General features: G+C 37.1%; 1 protein-coding gene and 1 pseudogene across 2 annotated transcripts in view; both read right to left on the minus strand.

Annotated features, from left to right (window-relative positions):
* DIAPH2 (diaphanous related formin 2) overlaps window positions 1-21,553 on the minus strand; it is a 997,375-nt gene that overhangs the window by 318,710 nt on the left and 657,112 nt on the right. The window lies entirely within an intron of this gene.
* On the minus strand, window positions 7,173-10,485 carry LOC143670319 (potassium voltage-gated channel subfamily E member 1-like; annotated as a pseudogene).

The raw sequence follows: 21,553 nt of genomic DNA on the forward strand, positions 1-21,553 counted from the left end.
AAAGTAGTAATCAGTTGGTCTACAGAAATTCAGATGCAGAGATAAGCTCCAAACAACTGATATAACAGTTTAAATATTCCAGTGCCCAGTTTATTGAAACATTCTAAAAAAAAAAAAAAACCAAAACTGTAGCTATCAATGTATGCTTCTATTTTACATCAAGAGTTGAATCACTTTGTGATAAGATTTAGAGTAGTTTTTTGTTTTCCTTTTTTATTTTATTTCATGGGGAAGAGGGAGCAGTTTTCGTTTTCATACATGTACGAACAAAAATATATCTTTTATCCACAAGTGCCCAGAACATTGTCAAGACATAAGAGCAAAGTGTGCCAAAATGTTAGGCTATTAGTTGTTCTGCATAAAACACATCCAAACACATATTAACTGAACAACAGATGGCAGAGGAAAGGAAATCAGCTAGCTTGCAGTATGGGCGAAACATACCCTTAAGTTCTGTAAAGATGGAAACCTACACATAAGAGACACCATATTGAGTAAGCAAATGGAATGTCCAATCTGATTCTTTCATCTTTAATGCTCTATATTTATCTTGTCCCTATAAATTATTTTATCATGATTACTTAAAGATATATATATTTTTAGATGCTAAAAGGGTGGTGGTGGAAGGAATGCTTACATAGTACTACATTTTAGGAAATACTTAATCTAGGAATAAAGACATTTAATGATGATTGTGCTTCCTAATATTCATTAGAGGGTGGAAATTAATTTAGGTACAAATACTAATGTACTAACAAAAAGAAAATACAATGAATGTGGCTGTACATTAATTTAGAATATACAGAAAGTATTGTACTCTTTTTATCAAGCAAATCAACACAAGTTTTATCATATTTTAACATTACTCAGCTTATTAATTGTTTTTATTCCCAATCAAAAGAAAAGTAGAAAAATAGGGAAAAGTATCTAAAAGGACATCTGGAAAATAATCATTAAAATGTTTGTACATTTGCTGTTGATTAAGGACATTTTTATTGGATTGAAGCTGAAAGGCACACACTAAACATGAGCATTGATGGAAACAATAGGATAACTCAATACTTAAGTTACTAACAATACAATTCAAGGGTAAAATAGTGATATAATTGAACTAGGCTCCAAAATACTATTTACCTATTTGTTTTGGTATTATGACAAAACAAGGAAAAACATGCCTTATGCTAATAATAACAGAGAAGAAAAATGATTGCTTCTGGAGGGGCATCTTTGTTTTCTTTACTTTTGGATGGTTGATGTGATGGCAGAAGGAATTAATTAAATGGGTTGTATGGAAAGGCATGAAAACTGCTATTTAAAAAGGCAATATATTAGGAAAATGCCAGTTTTGTATAAGAGTTAAACATATAGCAAAGAAACGTCCTAAAACTACAGATACTAGCCTATATTTTAGAATCCAGTGATAGAAATTACATATAGTATAACTATTCAGTTTACAAATGGTGTGGAACTTTCTGAAATAGATTTTTAAACTGTCCAATAAAAGAAAATCCTTCTATTTACTCTTACTCTGCTCCTGTTTCACACTTCTAGAAATGACCAATTAAAAACACCACAGAGACAGCTTCTCTGAAAAAATAAAAGAAGTACATGCATTGCTCCCCAAGACAGGTGTACATTAATTTCAATGGTATGCCATGAGTGAAATCTAAGCTATTGTAAGGCTGAACTTAGTATATGCACATTTGCAAAGCAAAAGGATATTCATCAATCATAAAGGGTCACTGAGTGCAGCTCAGCACAGCTGCAGAACACATCTTTTTTTCCTTTGATGCCACTTGGCTGAAACTTCAACTGGAGCAGCAATGCTGTCCTTCTGAGACTAGGTCATGTGTAGCTCTAGATAAGCTGAAAACAGTATTGTTACACCCCATTATAATTTTCATAGCAACCATCTTGCAGTCCTAGGAATCAAATCTGTTTTGCATGCATAGGAGGTCCCAAGTCCCAGGCAGGTGGGTAGGTGGTTATTTCTGGCTGCAATTTTACTACATTTCTAAATTAGTCCTGCTTTAATGAGGAATTTTTTCTTCTGAATTATTTTGATGTTAATAATATATGGCTGTCGCATTTCTTGTATATGTTCCCAAACAGTGATACAAAACATTATTAAATCTAATCAGTGTTTATGGAGTATTCCATATGCTACCCACTTTGAATCTTTTGAAATGTCATTTTATTGGATAATGCATACAGAAAAGGCTGGCATACACAATGGTATGCTTTTGTTCCTTTAGTCAATGATTTTTGAGAGAAAAAAATTACAGATGGTAGTTGTGTTCAATTTGTATCTGTCCATATTTGAAAAAGAATACTTTGTTAGAATTGTATACAACATACATTTAAATTCCACAAAGCTTTTCTACTTCAAAGAGTGCAATAACTATCCCTAAAATTAGGGAACAGAAACAATGCTGCTAATGAATTAGATCAAATAAAGCAGATCATTTAAAACAATGCCTCCTAGAACTAAGTATTAATAAATATTCAGCAAGAATTGAAAACCAGGCACCATACCTACAATAATAAGAGGAAAAAACAATGCAGAAATTATTCTTGCCTGAGACATTTGATTGTCTACTTAGCCTGTGCTAATATAAGGTCCTTCCTGCTTTCTGTATTGAAACAGTTACTAATATTCAATGCAGCCAATAGAGCCATTCTAATCAGGTAGTCCTAGTCTTGAAGGCCCCTATAGTTTATTCTTGAATATGTGCATATGTCTTTGTACTATTTGAGTAAAGCTATCAAGTACACTATGACTCTAAGAGGCAGAGTTGCAGATACAGACTCCACTGAGCAGGCACAGCTTCAATCACATAAGAGCCTATGTGCATGTATGAAGAGACAATGCAGGTTTCTCATTTACCTCTTCATCCATGGTCAGGTGCACAAATAATGATTATCACTAGGGTCATTGTCTTTAAACACTAAGTTGACTAATATATGTTTAACAAAAGCAAATTACTTTTATAACTTTCCAGCAGGTTCATATAGATGGCTTAAGTTATGAATAGGGAATAAAGAAAGAGCTGATTTGTGTCATTTTCCTCTGGGCATCCATACATTCCAGTCTTAAGCTGCACAGGCCTCAGATGCACAACACTACAGGTTCTTCCAGAATGGATTACGACCCAGCAATACCACTGCTAGGTATCTACTCAAAGGACTTAAGGGCAAAGACACAGACGGACATTTGCACACCAGTGTTTATAGCAGCATTATCTACAATTGCAAAGAGATGGAAACAGACGAGTGGCTAAACAAACTGTGGCGTATACCTACGATGGAATATTATGCAGCTTTAAGACAGACTAAACTTATGAAGCATATAATAACATGGATGGACCTAGAGAACATTATGCTGAGTGAGTCTAGCCCAAAACTAAAGGACAAATACTGTAAGGTCCCACTGATGTGAACCGACATTCGAGAATCAGCTTGGAATATATCATTGGTAACAGGGACCAGCAGGAGTTAGAAACAGGGTAAGATAATGGGTAATTGGAGCTGAAGGGATACAGACTGTGCAACAGGACTAGATACAAAAACTCAAAAATGGACAGCACAATAATACCTAAGTGTAATGTAACTAGGTTGGAACACTGAATGAAGCTGCACCTGAAATATGGTTTTTTGTTTGTTTGTTTGTGTGTTTGTATCTTTTGTTTTTGTTTCTTTTCTTTTTCCTTTTTATATATATATATATTATTAGTATTATTATTTTAATTCTCTTCTCTATATTAACATTCTATATCTTTAAAAAAAAATGAGAGGGAGGAGGTATAACTGAGAAATGAAGATTTAAGAAATGATTGTAGATACTGACTTGTTATATAGATACTTCTTTTTAGTGCTTAGTGTTTTTTAATAGCCAGAAGGAAATACCTGAAGTTGTTGAAATGTAATTGAGTAGCTCTGATTTTTAATAATGATTGTATAACTATATAGCAAAAAGAAGTCAGCTGCTAAGGTTTGTATAGATTTATTTCTGGATATTTTGCTCTGTTCTGCTGATCTATATATCTATCACGGACAGTACTACTCTGTCTTAGTTAACCTACCTCTGTTGTAAGTCTTAAAATTGGATAGAGTGCATGATCTCTAAGGTGGGTGGGTAAGGAATATGGGATATTGGGGGCTCTCTTTTTTCTTTTTAAATCTTTTTTTTCTGGATTAATGCAGATGTTCTAAAAAATAATCGTGGTGATAAATGCACAAATATATGTTGTTACTTGGAACCATTGATTGTATACTTCGGATGGGTTGTATGGTGCGTGAATATATATCAATAAAATTATATTTAAAATATAAAAAAAAAAAGTTATTGGCTCTATGTATTTTTTCAAGAGCCTAGAAGAGTACCTGGCACATAGCATGCACTGTGTTTGTTCAATCAAATTTCAAAATATGGTAACAAGTATTTGAAAATTTGTGGCTAATTCATCTCCCCTCATCATCCCCCTTTCCCTTTTCTTCCTTTCTTTCTTTTTCTTTCTTTCTTTCCTTCTTTCTATTTTTTTACTTTTTTAGAAAACATTTTTAATTGCGAAATATAATCTACATACAAAAAGGCAATCAATTTCAAAGTACATTTTAACAATTAGTTGTAGAACAGATTTCAGAGTTTGGTCTGGATTACAGTTCCACAATTTTAGGTTTCTTCTTCTAATTGTCCCAAGACATGGAGATTGAAAGAATATCAATATAATGATTCAGCAGTCATACTCCTTTGTTAAATCCTATCTTCACTGTTATAACTCCTCCTCCTTTGATCCTTCTCCCACTCTTTAGGCATATTTGAGTTATGCCCATTCTAAGTTTTTCATGTTGCAAAGGGGTGTTGATAATATGGGATACAAGTATGGAACTACTTGATGTTCTGGAGAGGCTGGCTTCTCTGGGTTTCAGGACTTATCTGGTCTCGGAACCCATCAGGATGTTGTAGGTTTCTGTAAAGTAATCTTATTGTGTGAAACTTTTGTAGAAGCTCAGATAAAGCCCTAGGTCTTCTTTAGGGATGACAGGGATGGTTTTGATTGGGGTTTGGCAAGCTATGGCAATTAGCAATATCTAGCTGAAGCTTGCATAAGAGTAGTGTCCAGAATAAACTTTTGACTCTATTTGAACTTCTTAGCTACTGATACTTCATTTTGTTACATTTCTTTTTCCCCTTTTGGTCAAGAAGGCATTGTCAATCTCATGGTGCCTGGGCCAGACTCTTCAAAACCAATAGGAATGAGAGGGAGATAAGAGGCTTCAGGAGGGAGGGGAAGTGAGCTGGGCCCCTGGCATTCCAAGGACAGGGAGGACTAGAGATCACAGATCTCCCTTGACTTTCAAAATCATAGGACTCTTAGTGGGGGAGAGGGACCTGATGATAAAGAGCGAGTTCATGTCCTTGAATGTCAGTCACGTTGCAAACCAGATGTACTCTGGGTCCCTCCCATCATAGTTTTCCAGAGCTATCATGACAAATGCCACATGACGGGTTGGCTTCAACAACAAGCATTGGTTGCCTTATGGTTTTGGAGGCTAGAAGTCTGAAAGCAAGCTGTTGGCAAGGCTATGCTTTCTCCTGGCATTCGTAGTGTTCTGTGCTGGTGGCCCTTCCTCGCATGGCCATTCCTCTCTCCTTGGGTTTCTTCTCACTTCTTACTCCTTCTGGTTTCTGCTTTCTGCTGACTCCAAATTTCCTCTTATAAAAGCAACTCTGTATCTGGGGTAGGGTGAGAGGCACATCACCTCAAAAGGCCACCTCAGGCCTACATGTTGCCACTTGCTCACACCCATTCCTTCCCTAGGCCATGGTCATGGCAGGTGCCACCCTCCCACCTGCCATGAACCCCAAGCATCTGTCCTTTGATGTACATTCTGGAGGGGAAGTGTGTCCTTCTCCCTCTCAGTCTTGTAGGAAATGAGCTGCTTCTAGATCGACGTGTGTGAGTGGGAAGTGTGTGTATGTGTGTGTTGGGGGTCCATGAAGGGAGTGGGAGGTGGTGTGGGAGGCAGGAGGGCAGAAGGATGATAGAGCTACAGTAGGAAGGCAGAGTGGACAGGGGCAGAAGCAGTCCTGTCCTACAGCAAGAAGAGGAATGGGCTTGTGAGAAATGTGGGAACATCACCCCCTTTGGTTTCAGTAGCAGATGGTGGGTATATTCACTAGGATATTGATTCAGTTATTTTGACTGAGACCAGTGGCTTCATCAAGATTTGCATTAATTTCTCTTGCCTACTCAGTGTGAGCTGATGAGTAGTCTGGGAGGGTAGGGAGAGGCCCAGACATCCAGAATTTTGTTGCTCTTCCATCTGGGAGTTTGCTGTCTTTGCCAGAGTCAAAGTTGGCTCACAACCTCATCCACAGCCAGCTACTGGGATAGGAGGGAAAGGACAGTGGAGGGCATGTTCTTTTCATTCAAGAACCATTCAGAGCTGCACTTATCACTTGCATTTCCACTGGCTAAGATTTAAGTCACATGACTTTGGTAGCTTCAAGGGAGTCCAGGAAATGCAGCTCTTATTCTTTAGGCCAAGAACTCAGGGATTCTGTTAATATTAACAAGGCAAGGATGGATATTGGGAAACAACTGATAGTCTATGTTTTGGTTTGCTAAAGGGGTTGGCTTTTACAATGGGAATTTATTAGCTTGCAAATTTGCAGTCTAAGGCCATGAAAATGTTCAAATTATGGTATCAACAGGATGCTATCTTCTTTGAAGAAAGGCTGCTGCATCTGGGATACTTCATATGGGAAGGCACATGGCCAGTGCCTGCCACTCCTTATTTGCCAGGTTTTGTTGCTTTTAGTGGCTTCCTCTCTCAGCTTCTGTGGGTGTGTCCTTGTCTCTCAGCTTCTGTGAGTGTGTCCTTGTCTCTCAGTTTCTCTGAGCTCTTTGGGCTTTTTCTGTGTGTCCTCTTATAAAGGACTCCTGTAAGGGGATTAAGACCCATCTTGAATGAAGTAGGTCACATCTCAATCGAGACAACCTAATTGAAATGTCCCACCCATAATAGGTCTACACCCACAGGAATGGATTAAAAGAACATGGCCTTTTTGGGGGTTACATCACAGCTTCAAACTACCCAGTCTCTTATAGGAAGAAAGTGCTTTTAGTAAAATAGTGTCATTCCTTCCATAGCAAAAAAAAAAAAAAAAAAAAAAAAATTCATAGAATAAAGAATATGAGAAGCTTGCGACTGGAAAAGGAAGACTGTTGTGTAGGAATTATCCAGTTTGAATCAGTCAAGGGGCTCATGTGGAAGGAAGGCCTCATCTCAGGAAGGTACCTGTCAGGTCGTTCTATGGCCAGCTAATTTTCAAGGACATAACATGCCCTGTAGTTCTCCAAAATCTGGGCCTGGAAGTATGCCTTGTCTTTCTCCTGCCAGGTGTCCGACTCTATGTACACGTTGAATGGGTTGTGTGAGTGTTCCAGTTTTTTGGAGTGGAAGTAGCTCAGCATGATGCCCAGTGTGAAGAAGCCGAAGAAGCCTAGTACCATGAGGATGTAGAAGGCTGCCAGCTTGCTGTCCTTGCTGGCAGAGCAGCCGACCGGGTCAGACATGGCACTGTCCTGATAGCCGTGGAATTCAACAGCCTCATCCCAGCCTCTGAGGTCCCAGTGTTGGAGTGCAAACTTCCTACGTAAACTTTCTGGGCTGGGGCGCAGAGAGAGCCGGTACAGAGGGGAGTCGGTGCTGGGCTGGGGCTGCTGGGGTCACCCTAATTCTTTTTTTAAACAATATTATGGTAGTTTATATTAGCAGCACTTTAAATTTAAAATTCTGATGGCCTATAAAAGGAGTTAAATACCCTCATAATTGGAGAATTATGGAAAAGATAATTTTCCAAACATGAATTATTACATATGGTGTGAATTTATTCTCAAGTTTCTACTTTGCTACAGAGGGGAAAAGGAATACAGATTTGAAATTGTTCATTTATTTGTAGAAGAAGCAGTATTGGAAGCATCAGGACTAGCTAGAGAGACAACCAAATTACTTATCAGTTTCTATACAAATTCCTTTCTTAATGTCATCAATTTTAGATCTTCTAGAGAGTATGAATAGAAACTATTCATAGTCAACATTCTAAATTTAAAGAATTAAGAAAAAACAGCATCTTGAGGAGTCTATCAAAATATTACATTCTTGATCTGATCTTTGCCACAGGAGGGGAAAAATACAGCTACTAGTGTCACTGGAAGATTTGTTTCTGCTTGAGTACTTGTGAGAAAGGATACTATATTTCTGATTCTACTAATAATTCAATTAAGAAACTTTATCTAAGTTTAATGTTTCTATCCTTTTACCACTTTTACCCAAAGTATTTTCTCCACTTTTGGGTGATGCTTAAGATACTGGTCATAATTTGACATCTTTATAAACATTAGTAATCAAGTTATAGTGGAATGATTACAATCACTGACAAGGTCAGGATACACTGGTTCTTTAAGTAGAAAGGGATGCAGATAATTAGAGTCCCATCAGTTACACTCTTGCATATGAAGAGTGTTATCATCATATTCTTTCGTAAATGCAAAGCATAATATTTCACATTTCTATTAATTTCCTCATGGTGTTATTAGTAAAAAACATGCTCTCAAAGAAAGGGCTCATATCTTGAAGATGAAGTTCAACAGTTTGGCATTAATACTGATATTTCACCTAAGAAATCCATGTATGAATTTTAACATCTGGTTGACTCAACCTTATTTATTGTAAGGTAATAATAAACACAAGAGCAATGTATGTCTATAAACAACTAAAATTTATGAACAATCACTCAGAAGAAAGGAAAATGATATTTCATGTCTGAATTTTGTTTCACATTCCCTAGGCAAGCAAAGCTAAGGCATTAAAAAATGCCCTTGAACCTCTAGAACAAAGCATGTTTCAAAATATTTGAATTGAAAAAAGTTAATCATAATAACTGCTACTGACAATGGACAGGACTAAAGAACCTACTTTGCAATCATAAAAGTGGTGGTTAGGCTACAAAGCAAATAATAATATTTTAATATTTTCATTGTTTACCTGCTTTCGTTCATTTCCCATAGATTATAACCAGAATGGACACAGTAATCCTTTTGGTTCAAGCTCAACATAAAGTCATCTTGGGTTTTCAGAAATAATAGGAACATTACAATAGTCATCATAAAATTCATATTGCAAGCAATTTGCTTTCTCATCTTGCCTAGACACCCTGCCCTGGTTTCTATTACCTTTCTGTTTCAATCTGTGCCATTCCTATTATGGTAGCTAGAGTACATCTAACTTTTTCATTTGGCATGGACCCCAATACAGAAACACATTTGCCCCATCTACACAAGTCTGTGGCAGATTTTACTCAAGGCAAATTGAAATACAGAGGGAAACTTGTCAATTTACCAAAATATTTTTTTTTCCCTTAATGTGTAAATAAAGTTTATCTAAACAGAGCTCAAGGTGCAGAAAAAATAACTGGACTGTCTCCCTTCATCAAATTGTCTAAACTCCCTACTCATCAGTCTATACAGGTTTCTTTGGCCTCTATAAATCAGGGGGTTTGAGGACAGGAAAGTAAGAAGAGAAGGAACAGGAGGGGTAGGAGAAAACTAAGAAAGGAAAGGAGAGAAAAAGGACCAACCATTGTTCTCTAAATCGGTGTCACAATGGTATACTTAAGAAACAATAATATTTGTATGGCATACTAGGATAATATTTATATGATGAGGATACTCATGTACTAAGGCAATCAGTCAGAAGGATCTGGCTATTCTAAGAGATCCAAGAGGAGTGATCGCTCAGCCCAGTGTAGCTAAAACTTTGGGAATCTTTTCTCTAGGCCTCTAAATTCTATATAATTTAAAAAGACAGAAGATAAACACTACAGAATCAAATATAACTCAACGGCTTATCTGTCTCGTGGGGACTAGAAACTAATAAACATATAAACAGAGAAATGATAGATAAGATAGATAGTTTAATGTATGCCAAATATGTCCATTTAGGCAAAATTGCAGGAAGAAGCTTAGGATTGATATCTTAGAAATAAAAAAAATCATCAGCTTAATAAAAACGTGAAAAGGTTTTTTCAAAGGTTTAAAAATAATACCTATCCTGACTTCTAGGGAGATGGCTGAATAGAGTAGCTCGAGATTAACCTTGCTCCATGGAAAAGAGAAGGGAAAGAAGAGCAACTGAAGTGGTGATTCAGGAGTGCAACTGACCTGGGAGAGCCTTCTACACAACATAGGGCAGCCCTGGTTGTAAAGGCCAAGGAACTGAGAGGCAGAAAGCTGGAGCCTGGCACAAAGGCATGAAGCAATGTGGGAGTGCATGGTTGGGAGCTGGGGACTAGGAAGTAAGCCAGGCCGCATTCCTTGGGTGCACTACCCTCACCAGCACAGCCCCGTGACTCACTCCAGACCCCACGTACCTGAACCGCATCACCTGCTTCTATTCCCTGCACTCCAGGCACCCCCACTCCAGCAGCCCCCAGTGCACATACCTGCCCCACACCCCCACCACAAATGCAGACCAACCCACCTCTACTGCACCCCTCCTGAGCACTATCACCACCTCCCAGTTCCCTGCAAGCTGGTGCCAGCACATAAAGGCTGCAGGCACTAACCTCCATACCAGGCTACCACTGCCCCTCTGCCCACAGTGTTGCACAGTCTAACCCCACACCACCCCTGAACTCTGTGCATCAGTTTACAGCACTCCTAGGCCCACACATGTGCACAGCCCCCTAATCACATCATTCAACTCTGGGAACCACACCATACAACAGTCCTAGAACAGTGCATGTACATGGACCTCAGTCACACTTTTAAGTTCTGAGAAAGTGCTGACTTGAGCAGCCAGGTCACATCTACCTCCAATCCACAAAGGAATAACGCTGACCTGCTGCTACAGCTCTAAGCATGTGTACAAAGGGCCTTGTGCCTTAGACCAGCGCACACCAGTGTTACGCAACCCAGACCAGTGCACATGTATACAGCTACATCCTCCCTGGCTGCTGGGCACCCACGTTCACAAGCATCAGAATAACATCCACAATGTGTGCCTATTGCTGCTGTGAAACAAATCACCGCACTGAGTGCCCCACCCCCTACCCTGCTCCAGGCTGTACAACCATCCAGCAAACATAAGGCCTTAGACTTCTGAAAGAAATCAACTCCCAAAGTAAAAACATCAAGATATTTACATGCCACAAAAACAGAAGATAACTAAGTATATCACAATGCAGACAGATAAAGCCCTGCCTAATGACCAAATTAAAACACTAGAGGAGAGACAGATGTTGGAACAACTAATCAAAGATGTTCATACAACTCTACTTAATAAAATGAGTTGGATAACAAAAGACATAAAGGAGATCAAAAAGACAGTAGAAGAACACAAAGAGGAATTTGAAAGAATAAATAGAAAAATAATGGAAATCACGGAGATTAAAGATTCTGTTGACCAACTAAAAAACATACTAGAGGTACCCAACACTAGATTTGAAGAGACAGAAGAAAGAATAAGTGATATAGAGAAAAGCATGACTGGCTTCAAAGATTCAAAACAGCAAATGGCAAAAAGGATGGAAAAAACTGAACTGGATTTCAGGGAAATGATAGACAAAACAAAGCAAACAAATATAAGAATCACTGGTGTCCCAGAAGGAGAAGAGAGAAGTAAATGGCTAGGAAAAGTAGTTGAGGATATAATGGGGGAAAACTTCCAAATCCTCATAAAGGGCATAAATATACAAGTCAAAGAAGCCCAAAGAACTCCGAACAGAATAAATTCCAATAGGCCTTCCCCAAGGCACATCCTAATCAGTCTGTCAAATGTTGAAGAGAAGCAGAAAATCCTGAAAGCAGCAACAGAAAAACAATCTACTACATATAAGGGAAACCAAATAAGATTAAGTTCAGACTACTCAATTAGCACCCTGGAGGCAAGAAGGTAGTGGTATGATATATTCAAGATTCTGAAAGAGAAAGACTTCCAGTCAAGAATTCTGTACTGAGCAAATAATGTTTCAAAATTGAGGGAGAGAGTAAAGTTTTCACACACAGAGAAATCCTGAAAGAATTTGTCAGCGAGACCAGCCCTATAAGAAATACGAAAAGGAGTTCTGACAGCTGACAAAAAAAAAGACAGGAGAGGGAGGTTTGGAGGAGGGCACAGAGTTGGAGAACCAGTAAGGGTAATTTAAAGGATAAAAAGAGAAAGAGTGAAAAAATATATAGATCTGACAAATAAAATAAAGATAAGACAGTAGATTCAAGAAATGCCATTTCAATAAAAATTTTGAATGTTAATGGAGTAAACTTACAAATTAAAAGATACAGACTGACAGAATGGATTAAGAAACATAATCCAGCTATATGCTGCTTATAAGAGACTCATCTTAGACACAAGGATACAAATAGATTGAAAGTGAAAGGATGGGAAAAGATTTTCCACGCAAGTTGTAACCAAAAGAAAGCAGGAGTAGCTATATTAATATCGGGCAAAATAGACTTTAAATGCAAAGATATCGTAAGAGACTAAGAAGGACACTATATATTAATTAAAGGGTCAATTCACCAAGAAGATATAACAATCATAAATATTTACGCTCCCCATCAAGGAACTCCAAACTACATGAGACAGGCATTGGCAAAACTGAAGGGAACAATAGATGTTTCAACAATAATATTAGGGGAGACTTCAATACACCACTCTCCTCTATAGATAGAACAACCAGACAGAAGATCAACAAGGAAACAGAGAAGTTAAATAACTTAATAAATGAATTAGACCTAACAGACATATATATGTCATTGCTCCCCTAAAGCAGAAGGATATACATTCTTCTCTAGTGCTCATGGAACATTCTCCAGGATAGATCATGTGCTGGGATACAAAACAGGTCTTTATAAATTTAAAAACATTGAAATTATTCAAAGCACTTTCTCTGATCACAAAGGGATAAAGCTGGATCTTAATAACCACCAAAGAAAGAGAACATTCACAAATATATGGAGATTAAATAACAGACTCTTAAACAATCAGTTGTTAAAAGAAGAAATTGCTAGAGAAATCAATAGCTATCTGGAGACAAACGAAAATGAGAATACATCATATCAAAATCACCCTGACTACCATGTTAAGAACAGACTTATAAACGTGGCAGGTTGGAAGCAGAGACCAGATTGTAGGCCATTACATATTGCTCCTTTGCTTCCCCTTTGACTTAAATCAGGATAGTGGTAGTAGAAGTGGCAAAAAAATGATCAAATGCCTGGTTGTATTAGTTTGAACCAGATGAAATTGACTTCTTGTCCTTTTGACTTCCAATTCAGAGTGAGGAGATCTCATTTGCCTTCTGAGTCAGTAAGCGTTAACGGAACAGGGGACCAGGTAAAGCAGAATTGTGTGGCATCTTCTAAATTTCTCTATGGTATTCTTTAGGAAGGGAACACCAGACTAAACTTTTCTTTTGTTTTTCTTTTTCCCCCAGGAAGGCTATGATTGCTTGTTCAGCAGCTTTTTTGTTACCTCAAGATTAAGAGTGGCAGAGAATAAATAGGTTTGCGAATTCACCATACTGTAGGCCCTAAAATGCTACCTGTGTTTCCTCACCCAAATGGCTCTCTGTCAAGAACTCAAACAGATTCTTCACAAGAGGAAGTGAAATCTCAGAGAGATTATCTGCAATTCTGTATAACTGATACTTATTTGCATCTTCCACGAAAATTATTGAGGACTGACCAGTATGTGAATGTACCATTTACTTGGTAGAAATAGGAAAAGTTTCTGGGAAGCTTTCTGGTAGCTCTAAGGAGATTCAGAGAAATACCACTCTTGAAATGTTATTTATGAAACCTTTTCTATAGCGACACCAGCAAAGAAAAAAACATTTGAAAAGTTTAATTATAATTTCTTAGGGTTTTTCTATGGCAAAGTTACCTTATTGCTAAAGTCTATGCACCATCAGGAAATATTATATGCAGGTGTTTTCATTATTATTTAAGCCTTGAGAATGCATCAATGAAAATTGGGCCTAAAAATAGTAAAATTGGACAAGTCACTGATAAAAGAAAATGTTGAATAAAAATCTGCTATGCAGAGGCTTTTTATTGCATAGGACCTATAAGTGGAACTGAAGTGAAAAGAAAATGGAGCAAACAAACCTAAATGGTGGGATTTGAGGATTAGAACAGCTCGGCCACTTCAAATACCAGGGAACTTAATAAGCAAAGGGTAGAAAGACTTCTGCCCGGGATGTGAATCAAGGCCAGTCTGTAAGACAAGAATGGATTAAGCAGTAATGAAATGCTTGCTATTCATTTAATCAGGAAGGTATGTGACTCATGCTAGGCCATTCCATTTCTTTTCAACTTTTTTTTATCACTGCTAAAATGTCTAATTAATTAGTTTAGACAGTAGTGATACTGTTTAAAATGGTTCCTTTTTATATCAAAAATGTATTAAGTAGCAGATGACAATGTTATATATGAGATCCATTTGGCTATGTTTAGAGAATCTATATGATCTGTGTTTTAAGCCACTTAAAGCACAAATATTATCCTAGAACCAATGTCTCCAAATTCTAAGCATAGAATTCTAGGTAGAAACAACCAGCATCCAAACGAGTTCAATCATGCCAGTCCAGTAAATGATAATGATAATGCTTTCTTACAGTTATCAGTTAGTATGTGCTAGTGAAATTTATACAAATAATACTTGCCCTATTTTCTATTCAGACTGAATCCAAAATCTTTAAAAAATAAGATATTCATATGGATTCAAACTTTCTTTATGCAAAAGCTATTGTTTACAAATTCCATTGAAATACAAACTTCCTTCTATCAACTATCATTCAACTTCATAAAAGATTATTGTCACTTTCTCATGACAGGTTTTCCCTTCATGAGGAAGGCCGAAACTGTTTCAGACAAAGGGCAAAACTTATTTGCTAGATGAGACAGAAAGGTAGGTGAACACTCCTAGCTTTTGCACAAATGTTCTTTTCACATTTCTCCCCCTCTGTATAGTCAGCTATGATTATATCTACCTTAAAGAATAACTTTCAACTTCACACAGCAAGGGTATTGAAACTGACATGGTCACTAAGATGATTCAATAGTGTTTTTTTCCTTCACCTCTGCCTCCTCACAGCTGAGCCCTACTCTAAACCTTTTTTAATCCTATAATAAGAGTTTCGTCTTTAGAAACTCAAGACCCTGAGAGGTCTGGTCTCAATCTACCTTTCTAACCTCATGTCCCACTATTCTATTCATAATTCATTATTGATCTAATAATCCAATTAATATTCTACTACTCCTTTCATAATTTCCCACTCTCAGCCTTTGTCTCCTAGCTCCATTCCTGTATCAGACATAGCTGAAAGCCAGTTCATTTAAGGTAGAGGGTAAAAGTCCAATGCAAATGTTTATCTATCACAAGTGCTTATGAAGTTATGTTGTATAAAATTAAAAACATTCATGGGGAAATGGATTTTTAATTGTGGTGAAATTAATAATTGTGGTCTTCCCAAATCAAGGCAGTTTCGCAATTATATAGATAAAAGGAAATCAGAGAGTGTATGTGTATGTGTGTGCATGGAGTGGAGGGGTGATCAGACAGTAAACTGACTGCAAGAAAATGGAGAAAGAGATATTGTTCGAGGACTCCGGGCACTGAGTCTGCATTCTCTCTCCAGATGAAGTACATGGTCTTGCAGGTGCCGAATGAATTTGGAACAGAAATAAGAAAATTCCAGCGTTTGTAAACATTCCCTTAAGTGAGAATGCATTAATTGTGTAAATCCTTCCAGAATAGCAATGGTAAATTTGCAAGAAAAAGAGCAGTAATCCAGCAAGATTTGAACTTTCCAGATCTGGCAACAGCTTACAGTAGGAGTTCAGCAAGCCTATGCCTATCTACCACTACATCCACTATTGCTAACACTCCCATCCCCTTAAATAACCCTGGGGGCAAAAGAGAGCTATGTTGAATTATGATGTATGTAATTCCGCCCCCAATTCATACAACATGGTGTATCCTTGGCTAATTAAATTTGGGACTTTTTCTAACCTGAGAAAGAGAGAGGAAGGAAGGAGGACGGTTGGTTTTACTGCCAATCTGTACCTGATCAGAAATGCCTGCAATGACACATTGCTTTAACATTATAGATTAATTACACCAGGCTTCTGGCAGTTTTTCCCCCCTTTTGTATTTTTTATGCAACCTTGTTCAGTTTGTTTTGCAGGCAAGTCTTTATGGGGCTAGACAGCACCTTTAAAATGTCACTAGGCATGAGGTTGTTAAAAGCAGCTCCAGGGGAGGCCTGCGGTGGCTCAGCAGGCAGAGTTCTCACCTGTCATGCCAGAGATCCAGGTTCGATTCCCGGTGCCTGCCCATGCAAAAAAAAAAGCAACTCCCGGTGAGAAAAATACTATTTAGCAGAACTGGCTGAAGTGCACTAGAGACAGATCCCTGCCTCTTGCCTCCCATCCTTTGGCTATTTTCTCAGCCTGGGTTCTCTTCATTATGGCTTTAGATACTACCTCAGCTCAGCCTAGGACAGATGATGCATACTGATTTTGGATACTTTCCTCCCATGACTCTTGAACTATGGTGAATTTGATGCCTTCCCACTTTCTACAGACTCATTTTCAACTCTGCCAGTCCTTTTCTTCTATCAAGGTATGTTTCAGCCACATTGAATTGCCTACTTTGCTGTTTCTCTTGAAAGTCTACACTTCCTAAAGACAAATGCAAAATTAAAAAACTACAGGTCCTTTCTTATAATGAAACAACAAAACACACTAATCGATACATTAAAAACTATAATCCTCAGTTTGTAGCAAAATAATCACTTCCAATGCTGCAATGACTATAGAAGAATATGGAATGCAATTTCTGAAAAGACAGCTTCATGTCAGTGTTTATATGCAACAGCATCCTTTATTAAAAAGGAAACAGCTATAATAAACACAAATCATAGTGACAGAAAGAATTGTGCTATCAACAAACCAATCACAATGGAATCAAATATCATGAGATGAACACCATCATAAAGATATGTAGAAGAGCTTTTCCCATATGGGATTCTTTGCTACTTTATTTTGAAATTACAGAAGTAGGGCAACTTTTTCTGGCAATATAACAAACTGTGCCTTTTTCAGTGTCATTCTGTTCTTGGCAATGGTTCAGAGTGTTTTAGGCTGTGATGTGAGTGTCTTTCATGATCATACCTTCACATTTTGGTCACACATTTTTAATACTGCCATTACAATTATTCAAGTTCAGCTACTGTAATTTATTTTCAGATGAACTTCTACCTTTAAACACTTTTCATTGTTTTAAGTAACTCATATAAGCAAATAATATGTTTCCAAACTGAAAATTCTTGGACAGTGCTTATGTCAATTAACTGGATCACATGTTCTGAAAGCAATAGCCTCCTTACTAGTAATTGTCAGGCTTGTGTTCATGCATAGCTTCTTAGTGGTCTGAAATCCTGGATATGATATAATCAATTTTGTTTATGTATACAGTAGCTAAAAGTATTCTATTCTTTCCTATATTGAACACCAAGGACATTGCCAATGCAGTTTTTAAAGTAAAACTATTTGATTTTTTTTCTCCCTCTAAACATTTCAGTGGGCTATCCTATGATCAGGGAGCTTGGCTAATAAGTTCCAAAGGCACGTTAAGTTATGGTGTATAATAAAATCTTAACAAGTGTGTACTTTGCCCATTTCACCTATGCCTTATGCATACAAGAATAAATAGCTAGATCACCTTTTCCAAAACCGTGTACCATGCTTGAAAGGTTAATAGGTATTAAACACACACACACATTCTACTACCATGGCTAAATAACTTAGGGAAATATTTCATGTTAAAGCTTCTCTTAATGATTTACAACAAACAGTAGCATATTAAAAGTTATGAGAAATTCTGCAGTAAATCAATCTATTTATCTTTAACCCAGTGTTTCCAAAACTTATTTGCCACAGAAAATCTCTCATTACTCCTGAACCTTTTCTCTTCTCTTTTTCATAAGTTATCTTAACATCTCATGGAACAATATTCTATAGAACACAGTTTGGGAGCACTAAACTCAATAAATAAATAACATCGTCCATATATAATTTAATATAATTTCAATATTTCAAAACAACAACAAATCAAAACCTTCTTTCTTGAGAATGCTAGTTTATAAAGACTAGTATGAGACATTTTCTGAATTGTTTGCAACTGAGAAATAGAAGACAACACTGGGAATTTGTAACCCACTCTGTGCATTTTTCAATATAAGCAAGCTAGAGTTGGGTATTGCCAATTAGTAACATGAAAAAAGTATCCAGTTTTCCAGTTTCTGGACAGAATTGAAAAGCAAAAGCAATTGTGAAAAAGACTACACAGCACTGGATGTTAAACCAAATACGTCATCTCACCAAAGATACCAAGTAACCAAAATTCAAAACACGAAGGGAATAAAACTTTCATCTACATAAAGTTAAAAAAAATGTTGATATGCAAAAGTGAAACAAGCAAGTGAGATCAAGTACTAAGAGTATCAAGCGCACTCAAACAAAAAAATGAACTAAGATCTTAATAAAGCAAGTCTTATCATTTGGTGATGTAACATATAGGGGATAGATAATTGTATAAATCAACATGCATCTCGCCAGAATCTTTTTTTAAAGTTGGCCTTATAGTAAGCATATATGTCACAAATCAGAGCTGCACTAAGGAATATGTAAGAAAGATGGGAGTTTTTTTTTCTCACCCAATTTCACTGATTGCACAGAGGATGAGTTAAATAGCAAAGAATACTATTAAAGGTTTAATAAGTACCTAACATATTGGCTGAGGTATACAGTTCTATGGCCTTTCACTGAGCTCTGCTGATCTTAACTAAGATCAGCTAATACAGTGTTACTCAAAGATAAGGAGTTTGTGTAAGAATGAAAATCGACTGTAACTATGTCAGGGATAGGTAAACAATTCACAACTAGCTGACCAAGTTAGCTCTATGTAATGAAGATTTTTTCAGAAAATGAACTGTACCTTTCTTATTTAGTTCATCATTTTCTTACTACAAATGTCTGGGTTTAAAATTGTGTTTAAGGGCAGGCCACAGCGGCTTAGCAGGCAGAGTTCTCACCTGCCATGCCGGAGACCAGGGTTCGATTCCCGGTGCCTGCCCATGGAAAAAAAAAAAAGCTGTTTAAGATTTAAAAATATCTCAGCAAAGACTTTAAAGTACCGTAACTTATCCAATACTTTATGCTTATTCTCCAAAAGTTAGCCATTTAAGGTTGAGTCAGAAGTGGGAAATAAATTATAAAGAACAATCTGTCAGTCCGTCACAGGCCTCACCACCCTGCAGCAAGCAGTTTTGATGACGATGCTTTATCTGTTTCTTTTCATGATAAAACTTAGAATATCATATATTGAAGGGAGAATATGTAATATACATGTTATTTAGATTTTTAAGCACTTAATAGAGGACATTAATCATGTCTAATTACATACATTTTTTTCATCACAATCAACTTTATTTTCTTTTTTTGTGAAAAATAACATATATACAGAAAAGCAATACATTTCAAAGTACATTGCAACAATTAGTTATAGAACAGATTTCAGAGTTTGGTATGGGTTAAAATTCCACAATTTTAGGTTTTTACTACTAGCTGCTCCAAGACACTGGAGACTAAAAGAAATATCAATATAATGATTCAGCAATCATACTCATTTGTCAAGTTCTACCTTCTCTGTATAACTGCACCATCACCTTTGATCTTTCTTCCACTTTTTAAGGGTATTTGGGCTATGCCCATCCTAACTTTTTCATGTTTATGGGGCTGCTGATAATGTAATATAGGGGGATGAAACTAGTTGATGTTCTAGAGAGGCTGGCCCCTGCATATTTCAGGACATAACTGGTTTAGGAACCCATCTGGAGGTTGTAGTACTGTGGAAAGTAATCCTACTACAGGGAACCTTTGTACAACCTCTTATAAAGCCCTAGGTATTCTTTAAGGTTGGCAGGAATGGTTTTGGTTGGGGTATGGCAAACTACGATAGGTAGCAATATCTTGCTTAAGCTTGCATAAGAGTAGCCTCCAGAGTAGCCTCTTACTCTATTTGAATTCTCTCAGCCACTGATACCTTATTTGTTATATTTCTTTTCCCCATTTTTGGTCAGGATGGCATTGTCGATCCCATGGTGCCAGGACCAGGCTCATCCCTGGGAGGTATCTCCCATGTTGCCAGGGAGACTTTTACCCCTGGATGTCATGTCCCATGTAGGGGTCCAATGACTTTTTTTATTATATAGTATAACATATATACAAAGCAAAGAAATAAAAAAGCAATAGTTTTCAAAGCACTCTTCAATAAGTAGTTACAGGACAGAACCCAGACTTTGTCATAGGCTACCATGTGAACCTCTCATATTTTTCCTTCTACCTGCTCCAGAATATAGGAGGCTAGAGGGCTTAAAATTTTTTTAATCATCACAATTGACTCTTTCTCCTTTTTTTGTGAAAAACAACACATATACAAAAAGCTATAAATTTCAAAGCACAGCACCACAATTAGTTGTAGACATATTTCAGAGGTTCACATGGGTTACAATTCCACAATTTTAGGTTTTTACTTCTAGCTGCTCTAAAATACTGGAGACTAAAAGATATATCAATTTAATGATTCAGCATTCATATTCATTTGTTAAATCCTATCTTTTCTGTATAACTCCACCGTTAACTTTGATCATTCCATCCCTTTCTCTAGGGTGTTTGGGCTATGACCATTCTAAATTTTTCATATTGGAAGGGTCTGTCACTCATATGGGGTAGGGAAATGGAACTATCTGATGCTCAAAGAAGTAACTTTTGGTTTTCTTGATTCTTTCTATTGTTCTTTTGTTCTCCCATTCATTTATGCCTGCATTAATCTTTGTTATTTCTTTTCTTCTATGTGCTTTGGGGTTCCTTTGCCATTCTTCCTTGAGTTCCTCCAGGTGAGCTGTTAAGTCCTTGATTTTTGTTCCTTCTTGTTTTTTTCACATGGGCAGGCTCCGGGAATCGAACCCGAATCTCCAGCACAGCAGGTGGGAATTCTACCACTGAGCCAGCACCCATCTTTCTTCTTTATTAATGTAGGCATTTAGGGCAGTAAATTTCCCTCTTAGCACAGCCTTTCCTGCATCCCATAAGTTCTGCTAATTTGTATTCTCATTTTCATTCACCTCCAGATAGCTACTGATTCTATAGTAATTTTTTCTCTGACCCTATGGTTGTTTAAGAGTGTGTTATTTAATCTCCATTTATTTGTGAATATTCTCCTTCTTTGGTGGTTATTGAAATCCAGTTTCATCCCATTGTGATCAGAGAAAATGCTTTGAATAATTTCACTGTTTTTTAATTTATAACGATATGTTTTGTGCCCCAGCATATGATCTATCCTGGAGAATGTTCCATGAGCACTAAAGAATGTATATCCTTGTGCTTTGGGGGAGCAATGACCTATATATGTCTGTCAG

Source organism: Tamandua tetradactyla, chromosome X, assembly GCF_023851605.1.
Source record: "Tamandua tetradactyla isolate mTamTet1 chromosome X, mTamTet1.pri, whole genome shotgun sequence".
NCBI classification, from domain to species: domain Eukaryota; kingdom Metazoa; phylum Chordata; class Mammalia; order Pilosa; family Myrmecophagidae; genus Tamandua; species Tamandua tetradactyla.